The sequence below is a fragment of the Macaca nemestrina genome, chromosome 4 (genome assembly GCF_043159975.1).
Source record: "Macaca nemestrina isolate mMacNem1 chromosome 4, mMacNem.hap1, whole genome shotgun sequence".
NCBI lineage: Eukaryota > Metazoa > Chordata > Mammalia > Primates > Cercopithecidae > Macaca > Macaca nemestrina.
The window spans coordinates 165,578,465-165,598,404 of NC_092128.1; the positions used below are offsets into that span (position 1 = coordinate 165,578,465).

Sequence of the window (19,940 nt, forward strand, 5' to 3'; positions counted from 1 at the left end):
CGGAGGGGCGCTGCCCCCTGCTCTGCAGCGTGGTGTACCATCGACCGCCCAAGGGCTGAGAAGTGTGGGCTGCGAGCAGAACTGGCTGGCAGCTCCCATCCGCGCGCCACGTGCGGGATCTAGTAGGGGAGGCCAACTATGCTCCTGAGTCCGGTGGCGACCTGGAGAACTTTTATATCTAGCTAAAGGATAGTAAATGCACCAATCAGCAACCTGTCAAAACGGACCAATCAGCTCTCTGTAAAATGAGCCAATCAGCTCTCTGTAAAATGGACCAATCAGCAGGATGTGGGTGGGGTCAGATAAGGGAATAAAAGGAGGCTGCCGCGGCTAGCAGGACCAAGCGGTTCGGGTTCTTTTTTGTGTTTTGGGAGGTTTGATTTTTTTTTCCGCTCTTTGCAGTAGTACTTGCTGCTGTTCACTCTGTGGGTCCGTTTCACGTTTATGAGCTGTAACACTCATCACAAAGGTGAGCAGCTTCACTTCCGAAGTCAGCGAGACCACGAATCCTTCAGGAGGAACAAACAGCTCCGGACGCGCTCCCTTTAAGAGCTGTAACACTCACAGCAGGGTCTGCAGCTTCACTCCTGAAGCCAGCAAGACTACAAACTCATCAGAAGAAAGAAACTCTGCACACGTCTGACCGTCTAAAGGAACAAACTCCAGGTATGCCATCTTGAACTGTAACATTCACTGCGAGGGTTCGTGGCTTCGTTCTTGAAGTCAGCAAGACCAAGAACACACCAATTCTGGACACAATTTCTAAATAAAAGTCTTGTCAGGGTCTTTACTTTGCTTAGGCTCTTTGCAGACATTAACTCTACTGAACATCACCGCTTCATATTTTATATTATTTTTTTTTTCCTGAAACGGAGTCTTGCTGTTTCCCAGGCTGTAGTGCAGTGGCGTGATCTTGGCTCACTGCAACCTCTGCCTCCCGGGTTCACACCATTCTCCTGCCTCAGCCTCCAGCCTAGCTGGGACTATGGGTGCCTGCCACCACACCTGGCTAATTTTTTATTTTTTTAGTTAGAGACACAGTTTCAATGTATTAGCCAGGATGGTCTCAATCTGCTGACCTCGTGACCCGCCCCTCTCAGACTCCCCAAGTGCTGGGATTACAGGTGTGAGCCACCATGCCCAGCTCGCTTCATAAAATTTTGTGTTCCTTCAGTTTTATAACACCATGACATCTTGATTTGGGTTGCTCCTTTGGGCATTCCTACAACCAGTTGCCTGCCTGCTTTAATATTTTACAAAGTTCTCTCAAAGGTGGTGGTTCGGTTTTGTTTTCTCTATACCTTAACTCTTAAGCAATGACCCACTTTTTTATTATAGTTTCACAATATTGAAATTAATATTTTCAGGGTAGATTTATCTAATTTGCATATGTTTAATCCCAATTACAAGTAACTCAGTAGATGAATAGACAGATAAGAGCTTATTTTTGCCCATTCTGTAGGATATCTTTTTACTTAATGTTCTTTAATGCACAGCAGTTTTTAATTTTGGTGAAATCAAAATTTGTCTGTTTTCCCCTGTTGCTCACGCATTTGATGTCATAGCCACTGGCAAATCCAAAGTCATGAGAATGTACCCCTATATTGTCTCCTAAGAGTTTTATAGATTTAGCCCATTGATTGATTTTGAATTAATTTTTGTAGTTAGTGTGATGTGGGAATTCTTGCATATCCATTTGTCTCAACATCATTTGTTGAAGAGATGATTCCTTCTCCAGGGAATGGCCTGAGAACCCTTGCTAAAAATCAGTTGGTTATAGATATATGAACTCATTTCTGGGCTCATGATTCTGTTCCATTGGTCTGTGTGTCTGGCATTGTGCTAGTGTCATGCTGTTTTGATTACTGCAGTTTTGTGGGAAGTTTAGAAATTGGAAATGTGAGTCCTTTTGCTTTGTTGTTTTACAGTATAATTTTGGAAATTAAAAAAAAGCTAACTAGCTAACAGATAAATCACTGTGACCACTTCCACCGAACATGTATCTGGGTGTCACTTTAATTCAGCTCTTCAAGTCAGATTCTTGAGAGTTATTCCTGAATCTTACTCTTTCCCATAAGGACATACAAAGAAGTTACCAAATTCTATACACCATATGATCTATTTTTATTTATTGTTTATGCCAGTTTCTTCTCCAAGACACCATTATCTTTCTATTTAATTGTGCTAATTGTTTCTTTTTTTCTTTCTTTCTTTCTTTATTTTTTGAGATGGACTCTCGCTCTGTCACCCAGGCTGGAGTGCAGTGGCTCAATCTCGGCTTGCTGCAAGCTCTGCCTCCCGGGTTCGTGCCATTCTGCTGCCTCAGCCTCCCAAGTAGCTGGGACTACAGTCACCCGCCACTATCCCTGGCTAATTTTTTTGTATTTTTAGTAGAGGCAGGGTTTCACCATGTTAGCCAGGATGGTCTCAATCTTCTGACCTCATGATTCACCTGTCTTGGCCTCCCAAAGTGCTGGGATTACAGGCGTGAGGCACCGCGCCCAGCCTCTAATTGTTTCTTAAATTTTCTCCTCACCTCCAGGTTTTCTGCCCTGCAATTCAATTCACCCTAATCAATTTTGCACATTGCAGCTATTATCTTTTTTTGTCATTTTGTATCTTATAAGTCATAAAACATTTTTGATTTTAGAATAACGTCCAAAGTTGTTTTATTCTTTTTTTTTTTTTTTTGGTAACATTCAAAGTTTTCTAACCCACATGACTTCTCGAGATATATCACATTTTTATGGTTAATTTTATCCCCTAAAAATTCATATGTTAAAGTTCTAATCCCCAGTATCCTGAAATATGATCTTATTTGGAAATAGGGTCTTTGTAGATGTCGTTAGTTAAATTAAAATGAGGTCATATTGGAATAGATGAGTACCTAATAGAATATGTCTGGTGTTCTTGTGTAAAGTAGAAATATAGAGACAGACACACCCAGAGGGACAACAACATATTAAAGGCAGATATTGGGGTGATGCAACAGAAACAAAGGAACACTGATAATTATCAACAAACCACCAATGCATAGAAGAGAAGCATGAAACACATTTCTCTTTCACAGGCATTATAAGGAATCAATGCCTCCAAAACCCTGATCAATTTCTGTTCTACACCACGCACTTTGTGGTACTTTGTTATAGCAGTCCTAACAAACAAATATGTAGGTCATACATGCCCTAACACTGAAGCTGCAACCTTGCTTAATTATTATAATTTTCTTAACTATTTCATGCTGTCTTATCTCCATTTCAGTTTTACTGTCTACTACAGTTATCTTCATCATTCAGCTATTTCTTATTCTATGTCAAATACATCAATAATGTTGGTCTCAGTGTAAATGGTTTACTCTGGAATGTCTTTCAAAATGTCTCTTGTGAGATTGGGGATGGGAAATCATAGCTACAAAGTTTTAAGGGCAGACGATGCTCTCTTATGGAGTTTCATATCTGAGGAGCTGAATAAATGCCAAGATCAATTAAAAACTTGGGAGGTTTATGTCCCAGGAACACCATGGTGGAATGAATCTTATTAGATTGTTTCCTAGACTCAACCTAGCACACTTTTTAATTAGTTAGATATTGTCGACTTCTCATCCTATACACCTTACACAGAAAAAGAGAAAATATTTTCCGATGTAATATAATGTTATTTACAGTCTTAATGGGCTCTTTCTAAAATATCCCATAAAATGATTACTAGGTATAGAAAGATGAATGAAAATATGACTGATAATCCTAGGAAAAGAAACCTTACTCATGGTTGATCCAGATATTATAGTTGAACAAGAAATCTTTAAAATTCTATTCTTAATATGACAAAGAATATAGACTATATTAAAAAATAGAGATGGAACATTTTCATTACAGAGAATTGTTATCTGCAAAGTAAAGGAAAACAATGGAGAACTTTATTTTCTGAAAATAAACAAATGAAATCTGTAGATCCAGGGAAACAGCCTCTGATGTAAACTAAAAGTGTGCTCTACAAAACAAAGACTGAGTCTGGCGTAAAGAAAGTTCCTGCCCCAGTCTTCAATCAGGTCCATATATGCAAATGAGGAATTCAGATTTGTTTAGTCCTGATTGGTTGGAAATACCTGAGTATAATTGGGTAATTTCCAGGCCCAAACCAGAAGTCTCTGTTGGATGGCCCTCTCAGGTGGCTGGCCAGTGTCTCAGCTCAGGTTACAAGAACAATCCTAGCTCAGAGGCATGAGCAGCATGCTTGTCTGGAGCCTGCCTTGTATGGAACAAAGAGGGCATCATTGCCCTTTTCTCATTCACCATGGCCACTGGGTAAGTTTCCTTTCACAAGTGGAAGACACAGCACTAGAAGTCACCTAAAATAAAGCACAGTGGAAAAAAATGAAATAAAATGCATGGGATAGGCTCAAAAATCTAGTATACAGACAATTGGAGTGCCCCAGGAGGAGAGTGGCAATGTTTTAGAAGATAATAGCTGAGAATTTACCAAACCCTTCACAAATTAACTCATAGTATTAAGACTATCAACCAATTCTAAGTTTAAACACTGTTGCTTACCTCATCTACCAACTCGCCCTCATGCACTTACATGAACTCAGACACATCACAATCATACTACTTAAAAGCGAACTATCAAGATAATAAAAGTAGTTAACTTTGGAGAAAAACCGCTACCCTCAAAGGGCATAATGGTAGGGTAAAACCTAACATTTTAAGAGAAATAATAGAAACCAGAGGGGGAGAAAAGATATTCCAAAAGACTGAGAAAATAACAGGCGGATTGGATTCTACAGCCAATTGAAACATCTCTCAAAAATGGAAGTGAAATAAATGTTTGAACGTAAAAGAGGGAAAGTTATTGTCCATCTGCCTATTCTAAAAGAAAACATGAAAGTTAATGAAAAAAATGAATATTATGCATATTAATGTTTAACCAAAACCGTGTACAAGAACACATAGCACCGTTATTTCCAAGATCCCCACACTGGGAAACTAACCAAAAGTATATCAACACAAAATAGATATATTAATTTTATTACATTTATACAGTAGATTATTATACAGCAATTAGCATACATAAAATAATTGTATATGCAAAAGTGTAGGTGAATCTATAGATACAAGGTATAATAAAAAAACTAGTTATAGAAGGGTTCGTATTGTATGATCATGTTTATTGTAAGTTTCCCTCAGGAAAATGTACTAATAGGTATTAGTACTGAGGATATTGGTTACACTTGAGGGTAGTGGTTCCCAGGGGGCAAAGTCAGAATTCTGAAGTATTGCAACATTCTGTTTCTTGACTAGGAGTCATGTCATACTTTTGATTTGTGAAATTAAAAGCAATTGCATACTTCTACGTTTATATAAATAAGATAACAAATATTAAAAACAAATGCCAAAATGAGAGTTAATGTAAGTTTCACTGTAGGCTGTAATGACTAAATGAATAGAACTTGACATAATTCAGAAGAGTAAAATGGTGTATAAACTTAAATACATTTGTGTTAACTTGATACAATATTAACAAGGATCCACAGAACTCAGTTTCACCTCGTGGGTTTATTGTAAATATATGCCCTCAAAAGTATTGGAAAATATTTTCTTTAGCTTTAAACTTCAAGATAATTAAAGTTGGGGACTTTATTAGAATACATTTTCTTTAAAAACTTCAAATAAAACTTTTAAAATCTGACCTTCATGAATATAAATGTCTGGTTTGTTAACTTTGTGGAAGACCAGGGGTAGACAATAGAGAAATGAACAGTCATCCTCAAGAGCAGCAGAAATAGGAATACAAAAAGTGTCTTTCTGAGCTGTGATAAGAGAGAGAGAACCATCATAGTAAGGCAATGAGCACGGATTAGTTTCTGTGAGAATTGAAAAAAAAATTCCCTTTTGTTATATGGGATTAAAATTTTTAAAAAGTACTTCCTCTTGTGGGACCAAGAAAAAAAGGTGCCCTTCTTCTGAGGAGACACTGCCCAGTGACTGGGAACCCAGTTGTGAAGGCAGAGGGCGAGTTGGTTTTCATCTTCTCTTGTGTCATTTCTTTTATGCTCTATTTTAACAGCCATAAGGGTTCCTTTTGAGGATAGCAGAATAAGAGAGAAGGAAACATGGTTCCTCACACAATGACACCACTCTGTCTTCTAGGACTGCTAAATATTAGATAGCTATGAAATAGAGAATAAAAATATATAATTAATTTAGTTTGCTATTTATGTTTTGACTGTTTCATACTGCAGCCAAGCCTATGTCCAAAAAAGAAAGAAAGAAAAACAAGTAAATGGTAGCTGAAGATAAACTCTCAATAAAAATTATAAAATAGGAAGAAATGTAAGCTAGGGAGATCGGGTTCCCTGTCGCCTATGGAGTTAGTCTGTGTTTTGGTTTTGGTTTGGTTTTGGTTTTGATAGGGTCTCTCACTTTCTCCCAGGCTGGAGTGCATTGGAGCTATCATAGTTCACTACTGGCTCAAACTCCTGGTCTCAAGTGATCCTCCCGCTTCAGCCTCCCAAGTAATTAGGACTACAGACATGCACCACCATGCCTCGCTAATTTTTATTTTTTATTTTTTATTTTTATTTTTGGTAGAGACAAGGTTTGGCTCAGTTGTCCAGGCTAGTCTCAAAGTTCTGGCCTCAAGCAGTCCTTCCATTTGGGCCTCCCAAAGTGCTGGGAGTACAGGCCTGACCACAGCCATTGGTTCTTTTTCAAAAGAATATTTCCAAAGATGTTCTCTCTGGTTACGCTTAGTGAGTTTAACATCTCCCTGACAATCTCAAAGCAAAACAACCAATATATCTGAATGTACAGATAAGAAGACCAGCTTGACTTTAATTATGACCACTTTGACACATAATAATATGGTGAAATTTTCATATTTAGAGATTAAAGGTCAACATTTTTTGAAAGAATGGATGAGCCCTATTTATGGAGTTGATAACGATTGTTGAACAGTAGAAGGGTAAAGTAAGTAAAGAATCTTCACTAAAAACAGCATAAAATGTGGGTGGACATTAATGAGTTAATTAGAAAATCTGAAATCAATGTATACACTTTGATTATTTTCTCTTCCTCTGGGGAATAAAACAACTTCCTTTAAAACTGTTTGTTTTAAATTTTGCTGGGCATAGTGGTGGGAGCCTGTAGTCCTAGCTACTTGGAAGGCTGAGGCAGGAGAATGGCATGAACCTGGGAGGCAGAGGCTGCAGTGAGCCGAGATTGCACCACTGTACTCCAGTCTGGGCGACACAGCAAGACTCCTTCTCAAAACAAACAAACAAACAAACAACAACAGCAAAAACAAAAAACTGTTTTTCTTCGAATATTGGTTATGAGACTGTCACATCCTCCAAGGTCATGACAAAGCTTGCCAGGTACCTCATCAGCATTTCTGAAACAAGCTGAAAATTCACTAATGCCTAATCTTATGGTGAAGGCAAGTTACCAACTTACTACATGCCAAAGAGTGAGCTTTAAAAAACAGATGAAAACTTATTTAGGGATTCAAATAATTACCTTATAAGGATTTAAGAAATAAAAACAGTAGGTCAGAACAAAAAAAGAAAGGAAAGGAACTTAAAAATGGAGAAACAATCTGTCAAACACAGCAGATTACTTAAAATGTTAGATTTAGGTGCTGACTTACATTCACAAAGCTTTTGCTCATTTGTGTCAGGTTTAATGAGTTTTCTAATTACACTTCTTCCTTGAAAGGCTTGAGATCTCCGGTAACTGTATCAAGTTTAATTAATTTTTAATTAATAGTATATTACCAACAAATGGTATTGTTTGTGCTCTTGTAAACTTCAGGTGCCAGCCTGGACACTTGAAGTGCTTTCTGTAGAAACAGTGAACTGGTGATTTTTAAATAAATTTAATATGTTTGTTGTACTTTCTTGAGGCCCCTATATCCCGCACTGCTCTGTTCTTTTTCATAAGAAATGGTAGTGTGCATATCCCACAGAGCACGAGTTGTAACCTAATTAGACAGATATGGGATCAAGAAGTCATTTAAGAGATGAATGTGTTTGCTAATTTTTCAATGATAGTATAGAATCTAAAAATTATTTAAGTTTCAAATGAAGAATTGTTTTGCCTCATAAAGAGATTCAGATGCAGTCTGAGTTACTCTATCTGATGTATTTTTTAAAACCCAACTAATGAGGTTTAGTGGGGAAGAAATGGCTCTCTGCAGAAACTGATAAAGCTACAGGAAAGCAGGAGAATGTCAGAAGCTTGGCAATACACTAAAAAGCATTTCTGAAATTGTTTCCTGCTTGATTTTCTGATACTGTAGCAGAATCCAAAGTGGCAACAAAGAAGAGGGACAGATGGTAGGAAGCAAAGGTGGCAGATAAAGAGTGCTAATAAATTTCAGTGTTATCCCTGTTACATGCTTATGTCCCCTCAAAATTCATATGTGAAGCCCCTAATGCCCAGTATTTCAGAATATGACCATTTTTTTGGAGATAGGGTCTTTAAAGGGGTAAGTAACTTAAATGAGGTCGTTAGGCTGGGCCCTAATCCAAGGTAATTGGTTCCTTAAAAGAAAAGGATATTAAGACATACAGAGAGAGACACACACACCAGACAGGCCAGCTTGCAGAGTGAGGACCATATAAACACAGCAAGAAGGAACTGAGTGCAAGCCAAATAAAAAGACCTTAGAAGAAACAAAATCTGCTGACAGCTTGATCTCATACTTAAAGCCTCCAGAACTGTGAGAAAATATATTTGCTTTTTTTTTTTTTTTTTTTTTTGGAGACAGAGTTTCGCTCTTGTTGCCCAAGCTGGAGTGCAGTGGCACAATCTCGGCTCACTGCAATGTCCGCCTCCTGGGTTGAAGCGATTCTCCTGCCTCAGCCTCCAGAGTAGCTGGGATTACAGGCACGTGCCACCACACCCAGCTAATTTTTTGTATTTTTAATAGAGACAGGGTTTCATTGTGTTAGCCAGCATGGTCTCAATATCCTGACCTCATGATCTGCCCGCCTCGGCCTCCCAAAATGCTGGGATTACAGGCATGAGCCACTGCACCCAGCCCTATGTTATTTTATCCCTCCCGTCTGTGGCATTTTGTTATGGTAGCCTGAGCAGACTAATTAATATACCTTTCCCTTTCCGTAGAGGATACAGTCATTCAAGAATCCACTCACCCTGCCTAGAACAGATGAATGGCAGACTAGCAGACACTGGATTGGATCAAGAAATTGGAGGGATCAATTCTATCATTGATCAAAAAAGAAAAGAAAAGGTAAGAAGTAAAAACAACTCCTTTTGCACATACTGTCTGAATTGGTCCATTTTTACACTGCTGTAAAGAACTTCCTGAGACTGGGTAATTTACAAAGGAAAGAGTTTTGATTGACTCACAGTTCAGCATGGCTGGGAAGGCCTTAGGAAACTTACAGAATCATGGCAGAAGGCTAAGAGGAAGCAAGGCACCTTCTTTACAAGGTGGTGGGAGGGAGAATGAATGCAGGATGAACTACCAAACACTTACAAAGCCACCAAATCTTGTGAGAACTCCCTCACTATCATGAGAACAGCATGGGGGAAACTGCACCCATGATTCAATTACCTCCACCTGGCCTCTCTCTTGACACGTGGGGATAATTGGCATTATAGGGATTAAAATTCAAATTGAGATTTTGGGTGGGGACACAGCAAAACCATATCACTGTCCTAGATATGAATCTTACTATCACTTTATTCACATAATTTCTAATTGTCTTTTTATACCACCTAGTAATTCTCACTTGATGTTAGCTTTTATTAAAAATGCAGAAACATCAGAAGAATTTTAGGTATGGCAGCATTGGATTTGAGTCTGAGTGCACTAAGAATCATGTTAACAGCTGTAAAAACTTGGAATAGCTCTGATCAATACCGTCATAGTCAACTAGTAAATATGGCGAGGCTATTCAGTGGTTATTCTTTGTAGCCACGGGATTAATGTGGTTGTTTCTCAAAATTCACTCTGAGCATTTTATACCCCCAGCAGTGAAATAATCACTAGGTATAAAAATGGCCTATGTAAAGTTTTCTAGGTTTGTTCTCTTCTACTTTGACTTATTTCATATGTGATGATTGTCCAATATAAATAAAGATTATTCATTCTTTAAAAATGTACATTACTGTTGGTAAATTGATTTGAAATACATAAGAATTTGAAATTTACCTTGAATTTTCAAATGCTATATTTTATACATCTTTTTATGATTGAGTCTAAACTACTTGACAAAACTTGCTCACAAGAAAAGAAATTATGTTAACAAGATAACCTATTTACTACAAAAGAATATGGAGAAAGTAGGGGAAATAAACAGAAGAAAATAATCAAGTTCATAGTTATCCATAAATAGAATACAAGTCCACATAATATGATTTGAAAATGTTAGATTGTGCAAGTTTTAGTAAAAGCTAAGACCAATTAAATACTCGAAAATTAGAATAAGACAGTGGGAAGGGGATCTTTTTAAGAATGAATTATTGCTTATCTGTAATGGATTAGTCAGCTGTTCAGATGCTTATTTTAGTTGCATAAAAGATGTGGAGATACATGTGAACATCTAATACCACAAAAATGTAAAACTAAGCTATTGTAAGACTAAAAACCATATAGTTATTTTGAGGTAATTTAATTATTTTGAGGTAATACATATTACACGTCCCCAGTAGCACACTGTCTTGATTATAGTGCTTTATAGGATGTCTTGAAGTGACATAGTATCAGTCTTCAGACTGTTCTTCAGTATCATGTTGGTTAGGGCTTTTCCATATAAACTTGAAAATCAGTTTGTTAACATCAACAATAATTTGCTAAGATTTTGATATGGATTGTGTTGATTTATGCATTATGTTGGAAAGAGCTGACATCTTGACAATATTATCCATGAACATGGAATATATTTAGATGATCTGTGACATCTGTCAGAAGTTTTATAGCTTTCTTCATATAAATCTTACACACTTTCATACCTAGACCTAAGTGTATTTTTCAGTTGTGCTATTGTAAATAGTATTTTAAATTTTGAGCTCTAATTGTTCACAGCTGTTATATGTGGAATAAATTATTTTTTGAATATGTGTATATAACATATCCTGCAATAATCTATTATCTTGCAATAATCTATTACTGGTTTCAGTCAGGGTTTTCTTCTTGTTGTTGTTAATTCTTTGAAATTTCTACACAATGTTATATATAAATAAAGAAAACTTCTTCCCTCCTAATCCATATATATTTTATTTCCTTTTTTGTTTTATTGCATTAGCTGGAACTTTTAGTGTAATATTAAATAGATTTTGAGAGAGGCATCTTGTGCCTGTCTCTGATCTCTGATTTTTCCAGGAAAGCATTTGGTTTCACACCACTAAGTAAGTTACTGTAGGTTTTTTGTGGATGTTCTTTATGAAGTTGAGAATGTTTGCCTTTATTGGATTAAATTTTAAAAGCATAACTTACTTAATTTAGGGCTGTCGTGTAAATAAATTCAGAATTTACATCTTCATGCAATGGAGACAACTTCTTAGAAATAATCTTTGGTTATTCTTGTTTTCATGGTTATTTTTTCACTTTGAAACACCTAGCTGCAGGTTATCCAAGATAATTCTTTATGGTAATGCATATTCAAGAAAGATAAAGAAGATGTCAGTATAACCCAGGACTCTAAGGGACTTTTGTCATTTGATATCCCTAAATTGAGATCTATTTACTATGTTTTAATATTTTTCCATCTTGTGAATCTTGGCCAGTGAAAGAGGCTACTCTCACTGTAGAAATTGAAAAAATAGAGATTTAATTTTTGTAGTTGCCGTTGAGCTAGAATGTTAAAACTGGATTAAGGCTCAGACAGCCAGCAATAACACCTTATACTCTGAATTCATAGCTAATGTAACAGCAATAGCCAGGCATGGTGGCTCATGCCTATAATCCCAGAACTTTGGGAGGTCAAGGCAGGCAGATCACAAGTCCCAGAGTTCGAGATCAGCCTGGCCAACTTGGTGAAACCCCATCTCTACTAAAAATATGAAAAAAAGCCCGGCATTATGGTGCATGCCTGTAATTCCGCTACTCAGGAGGCTGAGGCAGGAGAATTGCTTGAACCTGGGAGGCGGAGGCTGCAGTGAGCCGAGATCGTGCCATTACACTCCAGCCTGGGTGACAGGGCAAGATTCCATCTCGGAAAAATATATATATATGTGTGTGTGTGTGTGTGTGTGTGTGTGTATGTGTGTATAAATACATATATGTGTATATATACATGTGTGTACATATATGTACACACACATACACATCTTTTGTTATATACATATATGTATATATACATGTATACACACGTGTGTATATATACATATATACACACGTGTATATACACACATATATATGTGTATATATAATTACAGCAAAAAAGATGCACAAACATTATTTACAGCAACAGCATCCAACTCATATGAGTAACAGTGGCTATGGCAACAGTATTGATGTTTTTTGCCCACTGCCACTGGGCATGCCCACTTGATAAAGCTTAAACTCCCAGAGCTTTCTTTCAGTTTCCTCCAAATTGTGGATCACCTTACGTGTTGGTGTTTGTACTCAACGTCCGCCTCCTGAGTTGAGTGTTGGTGCAGTTATGTTTTCTGGTACTCAGAGCAGTTTTTGAGATGAATTTTAACTTCAGCTCTTTGTCCTTTTTGGTTCGTTTATTTTGCTTTTCTAAGCTTTGATCTAAAACTACCCACTGAAGTATTAACCCATGCAATATTCGTATAAAAATTTAGTTTTATGCTTCAATAAGAGAGCATTTTATATTGCTTACAACTAAGATTCATGCCTAAAACATAGCATTGACAATTTGCTATGCGTAAGATTTTATGACATAATTGTTTTTAGACTATGAAGAGGTATGTAATTCTTGATCTTAATAACCTTGTGATTTGGATGGGGAGATCAAATAAAATGGCTTGGACATTTAATCAAAATCTAACAAATATACAATTAAAAAAACATATGTTTCATATTTATTCCTAACACATGGAAAGTATAAGCTATACTTACAGTGAACTCACAGGAGATGTCTTTTTAGTTGTGACTGCATGTGAGAACTTTAATAAAGATAGACTTGAGGTATGTAGGTAGAGAGGGTGTGAGGAGGCCGAGTTCTGTCAGGGAATTTTTAATATCTTATTCATGTTTTATGATTAATGTATGTTATATGATGTATTCATATTTAGTAGATACTTGCTAAATGAATGAATGGATGAATGAATAGGTAGATGAAATAATGGGACTGATTTAACAATGGTGAAAATATAAAACCACTAAAATGCATTTTATTTTCTCAATAGACAGTAGACTAGTCTTTTATATATATATTTAAATATATGAATACATAATGGTTGAAAAAATTTATGGGGCACATGTATTTTGATACAAATGTACAATGATTAATGAACAAATCTTAGAATATCCATCACCACAAAAAGTTATTTCTTTGTGTTAGGAGCATTCCAATTCCAATCCTCTATTTATTAATATATTGAAATATACAATAACTTATTTGTAACAAGAGCTGCCTTATTTTTCTACTAAACAGTAAATCTTATTTATTCTATCTAATCGTGTCTCAGTACTTGTTAACTGACCCCACTTTATCCCTCCCCTACTACCATTTCCAGCCTCTGGTAATGATCATTCTACTACCTCCATAAGATTAATTTTTTGGCTACTATATAGAAATGAGATCGCGTGAATATTTGTCTTTCTGTGTCTGGCTTATTTCGCTCAACATAATATCCTCAAAGTCCATCTCTGTTCTTGAAAATGATAGGATTATTTATGGCTGAATAACTTTCCATTGTGTACTACAATATGTACCACATTTTATTTATTTATTTATTTATCTATCTATATATCCACTCATGGACACTTAGATTAATTCCATATCTTGGCTTTTGTAAACAGTGCTGGCAACAAACATAGGGGTTCAGATATCTTTTTATACAGTGATTTATTTTCTTTTGGATACATACCCAGCAGTGGGAATGCTGGATCCTATAGTAGTTCTGTTTTTAGTTTTTGGAGGGACATCCCTTCATACTGTTTTCCATAGTGGCTGCACTAATTTACACTCCCACCAACAGCACACTAATCTGTTTGGATTAAACATTAGTAGATGAATACTGAGTGCTAATGTCAAAATTGTAAGATGCAGCCATAGATGGAACTGAAGAAAAGATGTAGGGATTTTTAGCTATATCAAATTGGCATCAGAGAGTATTTGAAGGTAGTTAACCTACTTTCCATTGAAAACTAGACTTGAATCTTCAAGTAATGGAAGTCCATTGAGATGTTATTGCATAACCTATTTATAGTATATGCTAAATAATGATTTTGAATACAAACCTATGATTTAAAGTCTTCCATATGATGCGGTTTTGACACATTCAGAAAATTCACATAATTATTTTCTCAGATAAATTACTCCTTTCAACAGAGTTTTAAAACTTTATAAAATTAGATGAGTTTCCAACATTACGAAGGTAACTTTCAACAGGCATTGATAGTAACTAATAATTTACACTAACTCTTCAAACTTACTTCAAATGACTGATGTATTCCAATTACCTTTCCTCTGACTGTCTTAAGCTGTATATATTCATATATATAGATACACACACGTCACAATAATCAACATGGTTGATCTCATGCACAAACACATACACAAATTTTCTTTTTCCTGTTTTGTGGGTTTGTATTTTTCTGATTTTTCTTCTTTGTCTTTTTAAAACATGTTTTATATTTTGAAAGCCCATTACTATTACTATTTTATTACTTTTTATAGATGTTACGTTGTCATTTTAGTCATCTCTTTGATAGTTAATATTATTCACATCTAACGACAGATCATTTGAAAACATTGATCATTAATGATGGCATGTTTAGTATAACTAACTACGTTAAGTATATTGATTTCTATACCTCCAATGTTATTTTCAAAATGTAGAAACATTCTATAGTTGCACATTAAAAAAGCTTAAGTAGACTTTAGGGCTTGAAGTTATATGATCTTCAGTTTTGTGTAAGTTGTTTTTTTTTTCTTCTCACCATTTAAACTCTTTCATTTATTTTGAGTTTTATGATTTTATATTTCACAAGTACATTCTCCTCAATACATAGGCATGGAAATGTGTGCCAATCAGAAAGCAGGAACAAACGTATATAACTGATGATGACTTTAGTGCTATGCATGCAGTACTCCACTAGACAAAAATGAAAATACATTGAATACCAGATGACAAGGTAAGTTAACGGAGGTCCTTCTCAGTGGGAAGGGATTAACTTTTTCTTCTGAAGACCCAGAGTGATGACTGTTTTGACTCCTGGTATCAAAACAAACAAACTGAATAAAAGGGTCAAAGTATTAAATATGTACTCATTTCACATTCTCTAAACTGTTAAGTTCATGAAAGAGAACTTTGGCCATAATTTGAATCTGAAGGACATTACTGCAGTTTAAATATTTTTCAATCCTTCAGTAAATGATAATATTCAAGTAATTACGTGCCTTTCTTTTCAAAGATAGTGCTTGCACTTTGTAAGTGTCCAACGGTATGATTTCCTATGAGATACACAAGAGATTATCATTACTATTAACAGACACCATCCTCATATGTAGGTGCATAGAGCCACACTTTGATGTTTGACCTGAAGGAGAACAAAAAAATGAATAAATAAATTTTAGAATGTTTATTTTGTCTTCAAAATTTATGTAAAGCTGTTTTGGTGGGATGTTGTTTGAAGCATCACAAGATCTCTTCTGCTCTAGTTTGCCATTTTCCTACCTCCAACACTTATATTTGCTTATTCATACAGTGAAATTTTTATAAATTTAAGAGTAGCCAAAACACAATGGCAAATATTTCCAAGGTAACTTGTCTGGTTTTCTCATAAAGGTATATTACTATGAAGTCTTCACATTACAACCATACTGCCACTGAATATAGCATTTAAAGTGAAATATATAAAAAGAGATTGCCATTCTAATTTCAATAAAATTGATACATAACAAATAAATATAAAAGAAGCTTTTGACAAAGCTGAATAAATAAAAGATTTTGAAGAAAGCTGTTTCTATGTAATATAAAATTAATTATGAAGCCGTTTCATAAACATATCTCATAATAGCAGCCACGTGGCTTCTTAATTAGAATATAAAACATTAACATATTAATAATTTTAAAAATTATTAGCTCTCTAATTGCAAAAACTAAATAAAGATCGGCATTTTTATGTTTCACATTGTTTTTAAAACGCTGATAAACATATTTTAACAGAAAGGTCTATATACAAAATATCTTAAAACATGCAAAGTTTGCATATTGAAATAACTTTTCAGGAAATACATTTTGTATTCAAATCATGAATGCCTTCTGTGGCCTTAGTGTCAATATCTTTAAGCATTTCTTGAGTTGATTTATATTTTTAACACAAATTTATTCTGAAACATACATAATACTTGTATAAAATTCTGAACAACTTACTTGAAAACACTCTTGTCGCATCACTTACTTCCAGCTGTTAACAAAATAAGTAATGAACTTGAAATTGCATCAGCCAGTATAATAAATGTACTATACCGAAAAGGTTACCTTGTTTGAATAAAAAAAATTGTTATAAAATATGTTGGTGCACAATTCTGGACCTAAATTTGTACATACAAATATTAATGGTAATGATTTTAAGTGCAAAAAGACAAAGCTCGTAACAGAAGTTGATGAAGGACATAAGACATTTCATGTAATGATTTTCATAATAAAGTCTTATTTTTACGCTAATTTACTAATTTATCATACAAATTTGGAAAAATCTTACACTGTGCACATGTGTCATTTATTTTAAAAATGAATAAAAACTGCTGAAGAAAATTTAATTAGGGTAATGACATATTGACACCTAAATTCTCACACATTCAATATTAAATCTTAATTACTATTGTTAAATTATGAAATAAATAATGTGTTTTTTGCTAATATTTGATTTTCCTTTATATATTTTCCTTATTTATTCAATGTTGTGTTTCCTCAGAAGATAATTTAAGAATGTAAAATTCAACATTTTGTGACAGGGAATTGTTTGGTTTATTCTACACTGTAAGCTGCATGTATACTTGATAGTTATATAAAATTATACCTTTTGAGATGGAGGAATCAAAATATCTTATTTTTTAACACTTAAAATAAAACACACATAATTGATCCCTATAAAAGAAACACTAGAGCAATGAATAATAAATCAATGTTTTCTTGTTTTTGGAAAACAAGAAAATAAGGTTAAACATCTTTTTAATCCTTGAACAAATATTTTCATTTCATTTGATACATAGTATAGTGTTAAACTCATTTGTTAACACAATGATTTTTTCCTCTAATTCAAAAATGATTTTTCATATATACAGAAGTAATATCTGCTTTAAAAATGTATATTACTAAATATAATGTTGAAATATCAGTATATTTAATATACACTGGAACTTCAAAACCTGAGACAAATTTCAGTCTTCATATGTTTTCTTGTCAACTTATGGGACACCTTTCCAGTTATATAATTTTTATTATAAGATGCTTCTAAATATAATAACTTATTTGATATAGCTTATATATATATCAAAGCATATTTATAATGTAAACAAATTAAAACAAGCATATAAATATGTAATATATCATAAAACACTTCAAAGAGGCAAATTCTAATAACACATAAGATTAATATGGTTATAAAATACTACACTGATGATAAAGGACTTTTTTGAGAAATCAATAATTGTCTAATGAGAATCAAGAATTGAAATATGTCATCAATGGTTTTTCTAAAAACATACTTTCTGAAACTTATTTGCCAAACAATATGTTAACTGCTAAGCAGCAACTAAAAAATATATTGTCTGCTCCTCAGGAGCATAAAAACAAAGGGACTAAGTATTTACAGGCATACACAAGCATTTTGAAAGGGCCATACTACATACCAAAAGCATCATAAATGCATTTTGTTGAAGAATTATGAAAGTAATGCTATTGTGTTTGAAAACATAATCTAATGACTAAACCACAATTTGATTTAGCAAAAGAATAAATAAATAAAATAAATGGACGATTCATTGTCTAGAAACACATACAGTATTTTTTCAATTATTTAAGCATGTTTTTTCATTTTGTTGAAAGGTAATTTACATAGCATCAATGTATTAAACCAATTTGAAGAAATATTAAACAGAACATTTTATTTTTTGACCATACTAAATTAGAAAATTAGATTTGTAGCTTATATTTCTAATATTCTTAATTAAATATACCTGATTTAGATGTTAAACTTACTAGATTAGAAAACAGTGTGCAATAAAATACTGTCAAAATTTATACTACAACGATTAAAATAGTTCAATGATGTACACATTCCAATTTTTTTTCAATTTAACTGAGAAAATTATTCCTTATATTCTCTGAAGAGGTTTCGTTGTAAATTCCACATTTTTGCTTCTGAAGAAAAGATAATTTCTTCACTGAATAAATGCTTTAGGTTCTGATTTTGAATAAGATGAAGTAACTTACAGCAGATCAAGAACAACTAAAAATGCAGATGAAAATTCAAGAATAGTCTCTCTTTAAAAATAAGATAGCCGCCCAGGTAACCAGAGACTGAGGGGCTGATGAGTAGGAAGCTTCAGAGTAAAGAATTGATTTTATTGGGCTCATTTTCTCTTGAATCTTCTCCAAACTTGGTGGAAAAACCACTGAACATCCACACAAAGGATTGCACATAGGAGGGAGCTGCTTTTACAATATTAACGAGCTAGAAAGACAAATTGACAATCAGACCTGTAAAGCAACCAGGATTTAAGTAGGCAAAATATTGGAAGAAGAAATGAACTGAAAACTTACAAGTGATTGGGACATTGCAGAGCGATGGGAAGATTAGCTTCTTTAACACCAATGCAAATGGGAATTGAAATTGTTAAAATTCAGTATCTGGAACAAATAATTTTAAATAATAAAAATTAACAATTATAGCATATAAATTAAATCAATGTACAGGCGTCAAAATTGCTTTGTTTAAGTATTTCTGCAATTATGCATGAGGTTTGAAATCCTGTATATAAAATCAACAACCAAGAAACGTTCATAATTCAGTTTTAAAGATACAATGTGTTTGTGTATTTTAATACTATAACAGCATGTTTTTAGACTGTCCTGACTTTTTCTGTTTGAAATTATTTTTAAAACTTTTAAAAGACTATCATAACTTGCTATTTGATGTAGTTTGGCTTTATCCCCACCCAAACATCATCTTTAATTGTAGTTACAATAGTGCCTAATAGTGGGAGGGACGCAGTGAAAGGTAATTAAATCATAGGGGCAGTTACCCTTACGCTCTTCTCGTGATACTGAGTGACTTCTCAAGAGAATTGATGGTTTTATAAGGGCCTTTTCCCCCTTTTCTGAGTCTCATTTTCTCTCCTGCCACCCTGTAAAGAGGTGCCTTCCACCATGATTGTAAGTTTCCTGAGGCCTCCCCAGCAATGTGGCACTGAGAGTCAATACAACCTCTTTTCTTTTTGAATTACCCAGTCTTGGGTACTACTTCAAAGCAGTGTGAGAACGGACTAATACATTATTTGCATACATAATAATAATTTTTGTCTTATCATTATTTACTATTAAATAAATAAATATATATGGTCCTTCAGGCGTTTCTGAGCCTTCACTTGGAAGCTCCTGACTGAGATCTTGGATGAGGAAAGAAATATCTGAAATATACTACAACCACCTTAAATGAAAAAACACTTGCTGAGGCTCCTTCTATATGGGATAGTCTTGTAATTTATCAAAGAAAACAGGATGAGAGTAAAAGAATGGCTATTTATTATTGTGCCAAGAAATCAG

The 19,940-nt window shown here is 34.4% G+C and overlaps 1 long non-coding RNA gene across 3 annotated transcripts in view; it reads left to right on the forward strand.

Annotated features, from left to right (window-relative positions):
• The first annotated feature begins 388 nt into the window (after positions 1 to 388).
• LOC105472836 (uncharacterized) overlaps positions 389 to 19,940 on the forward strand; it is a 267,997-nt gene continuing 248,445 nt past the window's right edge. For 2 of the 3 annotated variants that reach the window (XR_011621753.1, XR_011621752.1), the window contains exons 1-3: positions 389 to 666; positions 9,129 to 9,255; positions 15,181 to 15,303. This is a non-coding gene — a long non-coding RNA (uncharacterized lncRNA). The remainder of the gene's footprint in view (positions 667 to 9,128; positions 9,256 to 15,180; positions 15,304 to 19,940) is intronic. The other variant, XR_011621754.1, reaches the window with a different exon arrangement.